Genomic DNA, 8829 nt, shown 5'->3' with positions numbered 1-8829 from the left:
CTTAGTACTTAGTTAAGTAGGATCAACTGCCCCGCTATTCTTGCTGCATTAAACCATAGGTGGCAATAGAGCCAAGTGATTAGGCCCAACTTAGAATTCTCCTTAGCATCGATAAACCCTAGATGATAAACCCAACATAGGTGGCAATAGAGCCAAGTGATTAGTGCCAAGTGATTAGGCCCAACCTAGGGTGCCAAGTGATTAGGCCCAACCTGGCGGTCAGAAGGATGCCTACTACGCCCTCCATCACATGCGGGCGATCGTAAGGGACCATCATCACCTTCTGCTATCAGATAATCTCAAAAATTGGCCGCGAGCTTGTCGGCAATCCAGGACGCGGACATCAGACAAGAATTCTTTCGCATCCAGTCGGAGTTTGCGGACATCATCCATCAAGATGTCCTTCATACCTCGGGGCAGTTCTACCTCAGATATCAACCGTCCAACAGGGTGATAGACGGAACGCTACAAATGCAGGCTGACAACGCCCGCGATTTCATGACCATCACGACAGACGGCGGCTTCATCCACGCTCCGGTCCCATGAGTCGAGTCGACAGTAGTGATGCTATGTGTAGTTCTGAAACATTGAATGACTCATGTTGTAATTAAACTTTAATGAACTTGTATATCTCTTTGGTTTGGACAGTCGTTCAACTTAGATGTAATCGATGCTATTTATTAGTAGGACCATGAATCGTGCTATTAATGTCATGTCTTGCTTTTCTCTTCTGATCCTTTTGTTGCACACTTATATACTGCTTATGTATGCATTGTCTGTTGTTTGGCTTGTGCATAGAGATGCCGTCGTATGTTTTGTACAAGGGTAAGGTTTCCGGAGTCTACGATGACTGGGAGGAGTGTCGGAGACAGGTTCACCGTTTCAGCGGTAACAGTTGCAAAGGGTACACCAGTAGGGCGGAGGCGGAATCTAGATACGCCCGCTATCTAGCGGGAGAGAGGAGGGAGCGTTGGAGGAACCGGATGAAGACCAGTTTCATCGCGATGATGCCCATCGTGATGACCGCAGCTCTCTTCTATGTGATGGTAGTTTAGATGATCGATATCGACTTGTAATGTGAAGACAAACTCGATACTCGCGGTCTCGATACTTGTAATGTTTTATCTTTGTTTGGTCTTTTGAATTCAGAGACTAATATGATGAATTGTATTCGGAGACTAATCTTCTATTGTATTCGATGAATCTGCTGTTGCTGTGTGCTGCTGTCTTATTCTGTCAAATAATATATTTTGTAACCTGTGCAAAAATTAGAAAAGTAAAAAAGAATAAAACCTAATATTCATACTAATGGCGCATCACTACAGAGTGCGCCATTAGTATGCCAAAGTATACTAATGGCGCATCACACAACAGTGCGCCATTAATATGCCAAAGTATACTAATGGTGCATCACACAATAGTGCGCCATTAGTATGCCAAAGCACATGGTTAAATATGGCCCCCTGGGAGGCATACTAATGGCGCATGGTGTTCTATACTAATGGCGCACTACGTGGTGCGCCATTAGTATACCAGATACTAATGGCGCACCAGTGGTGCGCCATTAGTAAGAAATACTAGTGGCGTGATACTAATGGCGCACCAGTAGTGCGCCATTAGTAGGCAAAACTGGTGCGCCATTAGTAGGCCTTTTCCTAGTAGTGAATGTCGCTCTCTGCCGCCGTCCGCGCTCCGCCTCACGCCAACGTTGTGCTGCGCCAGCTTCAGCTCCTGCTATTTTCCCTAGATTAATGTCGCACCCGCCCTTCTTCTCCCTGAACTCAAGCAGCTCGACCTCTTCGACATTGGCATCTTGAAGAAGGATATGGAGCACCTGCTCCGCAGCTGTACTGCGCTCAAGTTCCTTCATCTTGAGCAGATCCACGAGTTCATTAGCCTCCACATCGCCTTGATGAATCTCCGATGGATTTTTGTGTCTTGCTGGCCCCGCAATAAGACATCAATTGGGAAGAGATCACTCCAGCTGTTCCATGTTATGGTCATTGAGAATGCGCCTTTCCTCGAGAGATTGCTTGTATCTGATCTAGAAGGTCCAACAAAAATCAGGGTCATTGACGCGCCGAAATTGACAGTGTTGGTGTACTCGTCTGCCAAATTCTCCGAACTCTTTATTGGATCCGTAATCGTTCAGTACAACACTCATCTTCTTCTCCATCTTCTTGAAATTCACATTTTGAAATTTCTTCTTGATGTATTTATGACCGTCTTACCGAAAATGATTGTCACAAGCTTGACCTAGTCTATGCGCAGTCTCCAAGATCCTTTCATCGCACCCTGGGCCAGCCAGACGCCTTGACATCCACATGTTCAGCACCAACAGCAAGGTCCAACCCAAGTTTGACGAGTGGTTCTTATCCCCCGCCCTAGATCAGCTCGAGGAGCTCAGCTTTGAAGCTGGACGATGTCGCTCTCTGCCGCCGTCCACGCTCCGCCTCGCGCCAACGCTGCGCCGCGCCAGCTTCAGCTCCTGCTATCTGTTGGGGGAACATAGTAATTTCAAAAAAATTCCTACGCACACGCAAGATCATGGTGATGCATAGCAACGAGAGGTGAGAGTGTGTCCACGTACCCTCGTAGACCGATAGCGGAAGCGTTAGCACAACGCGGTTGATGTAGTCGTACGTCTTCACGATCCGACCGATCAAGCACCGAACGCACAGCACCTCCGAGTTCTGCACACGTTCAACTCAATGACGTCCCCCGAACTCCAATCCAGCTGAGCTTTGAGGGAGAGTTCCATCAGCACGATGGCGTGGTGATGATGATGATGTTCTACCGACGCAGGGCTTCGGCTAAGCACTGCTATGATATGACCGTGGTGGATTATGGTGGAGGGGGGCACCGCACACGGCTAGAAGATCCAAGAGATCAATTGTTGTGTCTATGGGGTGCCCCCCTCCTTCGTATATAAAGGGGGTGAGGAGGAGGGGGCCGGCCAAGGGGAGGAGGCGTGCCCAAGGGGGGGGGGCAATCCTACTCCAAGTAGATTTTGCCCCTTTCCTATTCCAACTAGGAGAAGGGGGAAGGAGGAGGTGGAGAGAAGGAAGGAGAAGGGGGGCCGCCGCCCCCTTCCCTTTCCCAATTCGGATTGGGGCAAGGGGGCCGCGCACCACCTCCTGCCGCCTCTCCTCTTCCACCAGTTGGGCCCATGAGGCCCAATAACCCCCCCCCCCCCCCCCGGGGGGGGGGGGGTGTTCCGGTAACCCCCCGGTACTCCGGTATATATCCGACAACCCCGGAACCATTCCCGTGTTCGAATATAGTCGTCCAATATATCAATCTTCATGTCTCGACCAATTCGAGACTCATCGTCATGTCTGTGATCACATCCGGGACTCCGAACTACCTTCGGTACATCAAAACACATAAACTCATAATATAACCGTCATCGAACTTTAAGCGTGCGGACCCTACGGGTTCGAGAACTATGTAGACATGACCGAGACACGTCTCCGGTCAATAACCAACAATGGAACCTGGATGCTCATATTGGCTCCTACATATTCTACTAAGATCTTTATCAGTCAAACCGCATAACAACATACGTTGTTCCCTTTGTCATCGGTATGTTACTTGCCTGAGATTCGATCGTCGGTATCTCAATACCTAGTTCAATCCCATTACCGGCAGGTCTCTTTACTCGTTCGATAATACATCATCCCGCAACTAACTCATTAGTTACAATGATTGGAAGGCTTGAGTGATGTGTATTACCGAGTGGGCCCAGAGATACCTCTCCGACAATCGGAGTGACAAATCCTAATCTTGAAATACGCCAACCCAACAAGTACCTTTGGAGACACCTGTAGAGCACCTTTATAATCACCCAGTTACGTTGTGACATTTGGTAGCACACAAAGTGTTCCTCCGATAAACGGGAGTTGCATAATCTCATATTAACAGGAACATGTATAAGTCATGAAGAAAGCAATAGCAACAAACTAAACGATCAAGTGCTAAGCTAACGGAATGGGTCAAGTCAATCACATCATTCTCCTAATGATGTGATCCCGTTGATCAAATGGCAACTCTTTGTCTATGGCTAGCAAAACATAACCATCTTTGATCAACGAGCTAGTCAAGTAGAGGCATACTAGTGACACTCTGTTTGTCTATGTATTCACACATGTATCATGTTTCCGGTTAATATAATTCTAGCATGAATAATAAACATTTATAATGATATAATAAAATAAATAATAACTTTATTATTGCCTCTAGGGCATATTTCCTTCACTATCTTCCCTAGATTAATGCCGCACCCGCCCTTCTTCTCCCTCAACTCAAGCAGTTCGACCTCTTCGACGTTGTCATCTCCAAGAAGGCTATGGAGCACCTGCTCCGCAGCTGTACTGCGCTCGAGTACCTTCGTCTTGAGCAGATCCATGGGTTCATTAGCTTCCACATTGCCTCGACGAATCTCCGATGGATTTATGTGTCTTGCTGGCCCCGCAACAAGACATCAATTGGGAAGAGATCACTCCAGCTATTCCACATTATGGTCATTGAGAATGCGTCTTTCCTTGAGAGATTGCTTGTATGGATCTAGAAGGTCCAACAAAAATTAGGGTCATTGACGCGCCGAAATTGATAGGGTTGGTGCACTCGTCTGCCAAATTCTCCGAACTCTTTATTGGATCCGTAATCGTTCAGGTACAACACTCATCTTCTTCTCCGTCTTCTTGAAATTCACATTTTTAAATTTCTTCTTGATGTATTTTCGACCGTCTTCCAGAAAATGATTCCCACAAGCTTGACTCAGTCTATGCGCACAGTGAAGATCTTGGCAATAAAATCTATCGACCCCAATCTGGATCAAGTTGTTGGATTCCTTACATGCTTTCCGTGCACGGAGAAGCTACTCATCGAGGTGAAACTTCTTTATCACAACGTAGCTCAATTTTTTCGTAATTTTCCCAAATTACGATGACAAGTGTAGTGTTCAAAATTGCATCTACGCACTACACCGAAAGAAAAAAAATTAGTCACCTGCATCGTTTTTTTGTTGTACTACTATAGTAGCCTAGGCTAGTCATTAAGGATAGTATAACCGCACCTAAAGCGAGCCTTCTCAGCGATTAGTGTTTTTGACCGTCTGTTTTATTGATTTGATCGTTCCTGGCTGTCAGATCTTGTCTAGGAAGCGATCTGTCCCGCACTATGTGTAATCTGACCCAGCTGTTCTGTGGGCTGCTGCTCCAGAAGCCGAAACGAACGCCTCTGCTTAACTGGGCCTTCGGCCAGCCCAGCTCTTCGCAAGAGGTCCAGTGTTGCGCTGAGGGGATCCATCAATGAGGAATACAGAGGAGAGGAGCGCCCGCGTCCATCAGTGCGCCGCCGGCCGACGGGACGAATCCCCTGGCCACGCTGCCATCTCCCTCTGCCGCCGCCAGCAGTACGTGCTCCTGCTTCCCTCTGCCGCCCCGTCCCTTCTCGACGCCCCCCTCACTCACACTTCGCCTTCCGCCATAGCCCTTCCCATCATGGCCCCGACCCCCCTGTGCCTCCATGTCGCCAGCCACATCTAGCCGTTTGGAACTCTTCCGATCTGAACCTGGTCGTCCTTGCCCACCCATTGCTCCAATCCAAGTGCCCCGCCTGTTGGTTGGCTTTTGCCTCTTCGACGATCAGACCCGGGCAGCAAAGAGGCCGTAAATCACCTCCTCCTCATGCCCGTATGATCACCCAAGCACTCGTGGTGGCCGTCTCCTTGTTCTTCCTCTTCACCAGAAGATACAGGTTACAAGGAAGCTCCTGAATTGCCACCCTTTGCTTTCTCCCCTTCCTTCTGAATTATGCATAACCACAGGTCATTTTTGCAGCCAGATTTTGTTGCTCTTTTGAAGAGTCGATCAAGCCACTTCTCGCTGCACACTCCAATGTAATTTTGTCCTGGTATGAACTATGTACAAAACACATATCATGACCACTCATTTTTTTGCAGGTGTTATTATTGACATTTGCATGATTTGATTATTGTCAGTAGCAGTCCATCTGTAGCTGGTAAAGTGGGTCAAACTTATTATATCTGTGACTTACCACGTGTTTGTTGAATCAATGTTGAAAACAACAAAGGGAATAATTATCCTGTGTCTAATTTAAATGCAGTCCTACCTAAACTTGTGGCTGGCTCTCTTTTTAGTCTTGCTTACCATCTGGATTAGCCCTGATCCATCTTCATCACCATGTTTACATATACAAATGTTATTGGAATAGTATCTGGAATTTCAGATATACTGAAGGCATGATTACCTGCTAGAGCACAAGAATCAGATGAAAGGAACTTGCTGTTCACAGATATTGAGTAAGCTATTTCATATAGATCATGATACATTAAACTTATCTGTTGATTTTATGATATTTAATCCATGATGCTATGTTTAGTGGAAACACTATGGAAGTTGCACTGTGGAGAGAACATGCAACTTCCTTCCAGGCTGATAATCTATACAACCTTGGTCGGACGCAACTAATTCCAGTTCTTTTGATTGAAAATTTTATGAAAAGTTACCTAGGTATGGTTGATGTTTCAAAGTATTTATTTACACCTTTTCAATTAAGAAAGAAGCCACATGGTTATAAAAAATGTAGGCTGTTCACAATAAGCTGCAGCGATGCTGCTAAGATTTATATCAATCCAGATATACCTGAGAAGATAAATTATTGTGCTAGGTAAAAAAAGTAACTAACATTACAAATTGTAACACATATCAGTAACTGTTGTAATATACTTACCTTTATGTTCATTATGCTGAATGCAGACTAGGTAAACAAATGCGTACCATGTCTGACATTTATGGCAGCACGTGATGATCGGTACAATCCATCAATTAGTAATGAAAGGGCTGGCACCGTCAAGGTCGATTTCCTGGTTACCATGAATCCTAATGAATTCCAGATACATCGTACCTCTAAATAATGTTATTCTGAAGGCCGATTTCCTGGTTACCATGAATCCTAATGAATTCCAGATACATCGTACCTCTAAACATTTTCTTGTGAGTTATTTACACATGTCCTACTTTCAGAATAACTATCGAATACCCAACCAACAAATGCCAATTTCATTGATTATGTTAATTTTGTAGGGGAATAATATGATGAGCACGGTCACAATAATGAGACTGGCCTCAGAACATTGGTGATTCCTCTCTTGCCAAATATGCCATAGGAAGGCATTTCAAGTTGGAAGTGCATTTGTTTGCAGCAATAACGTAGTTACAGCAGCAGTGAATGTAAACGACTTTATTCATCAGTTATGTGTGGTGCAAAATGATAACTGAATACTTAGAAATGCCTGAATATTAAACACCCATTAAACACGATATAATGGTCATTAGCTTGACATCTCACACACCATTCTTCTATGACTATAGAAACCTATTTCCAGATATAAATTCAGCCAAACCAACGCAAGACAACCCGCTAAATCAAAGTATACTAGATCTAATATGTAATAAACCGAAGTTGTAATGTACTGAAGTTAAACATATAGAATCAGAACGGAAACCCTTCTAATTTTGACTTTTTTTGAGAAAGACCTGTAATATTGTCATGAGTATTACACGACTATTAAATACTAAGCATTAAAACAACGTGACTCAAGGCTCAGTCAAAGTCCATACTTTTCAAATAAGACATTAAAACAACGTGACAAAATGCCCAGTCCAATACTATACTTCCAGATATATTCAAAAAGGCCAGCCCAAGAACAAACTAATAGCCAAAAATCTTTGTCTTGTTTAATCCTCCTGTCATTTCATGTATACCTTCGGCTTTCAATATTCAATAAAGGAAGGAACTGCACAATTAAAGATAAATTCTCAAGCTAAAATTACTATACAAAATTACTGAACAAACATGTCCCTGTATATTTGTATCAATCCGTATCATTAAATCACACAAATCGACGGGCACAGCAACGCGCGCCGCCATGATCTAGTAGTGGAAAGTAACTTAGACTAGTAACTCTATGGTAACCCTAAGAGCAAGTACTACCTCCGTCCTGGTTTACTCTTCCTATTTTGTAGTATCAAAATTTGACCATAGATTTAATGCATGTCACTAAAAATTATATCGTTGGATTCGTATTTGAACATAATTTAAAATGGTATAATTTTTTGTCACATGCATTGGCATTTTCTTAGGTAAATCTATGGTCAAAATTTTACACTAAATACGAGGTAGTACAAAAGTGGGCTATAACGGTCCTCCACTATGTAGGCCAAAACACGTGCCAAATTCACTTGTGATGCATTTGGCATCAATGCCCCTCAATTGCTCACCTGGTGCCCCAATCTGGTCACCTACTTTGCGCCGGTGCCAAATTAACTCACGCAATGAAAAAACACTTGCATGGGAGAGAGAGAGAGGACTGAGGCAATAAAAAAACACTTGTTTGGGAGAGTGAGAGGCTGGTGTAGTTGGTTTGATTGATTTGTTTATACATGTGGGTCTGTGTGCACAGCGGTGCCAACTCTCTTGCATCGCGAGAGCGGTGCCAAAATATTTTGATTTGACATCGATGCGTATTATGTGGCATACTTTTGAGAAATATGGCATCGGCCACATAGTGGAAGGCAACAAATGCCCAAGCTCTTCACGTGCTCCTAGGTAAATGAGAGGAGAGAGAGAGAGAGTGAAAAAATATCACTAGCCAGCCAACCCTATCGTATGAGCGAATGATATTGGTACCTCTTGATGACACGACAATCTTATATAGCCAGCTGCTCTAATATGTTCTTTTCTTTTGCAGATAAAAAAGACCTGAAAGTGAAAAACGTGTTGCACTATAACGACCTCATCGAA

At 44.4% G+C, this 8829-nt stretch overlaps 1 long non-coding RNA gene across 5 annotated transcripts; it reads left to right on the top strand.

The window, feature by feature from the left end:
- Positions 1 to 5286: 5286 nt before the first annotated feature.
- On the top strand, positions 5287 to 7305 carry LOC125551935 (uncharacterized). 5 transcript variants are annotated; one of them, XR_007303322.2, is made up of 5 exons: positions 5287 to 5760; positions 5844 to 6325; positions 6406 to 6536; positions 6783 to 7019; positions 7110 to 7305. It is a non-coding gene; the product is annotated as an uncharacterized LOC125551935 (long non-coding RNA). The 5 variants fall into 5 exon arrangements; XR_007303321.2 differs by lacking the exon at positions 6406 to 6536; XR_007303320.2 differs by having other exon boundaries at positions 6406 to 7019.
- Positions 7306 to 8829: the final 1524 nt, after the last annotated feature.

This window comes from Triticum urartu, chromosome 4A (genome assembly GCF_056163025.1).
Source record: "Triticum urartu cultivar PI428250 chromosome 4A, HENAU_Tu73, whole genome shotgun sequence".
NCBI classification, from domain to species: Eukaryota; Viridiplantae; Streptophyta; class Magnoliopsida; order Poales; family Poaceae; genus Triticum; species Triticum urartu.
This window is presented reverse-complemented; position numbering and strand designations above follow the sequence as displayed.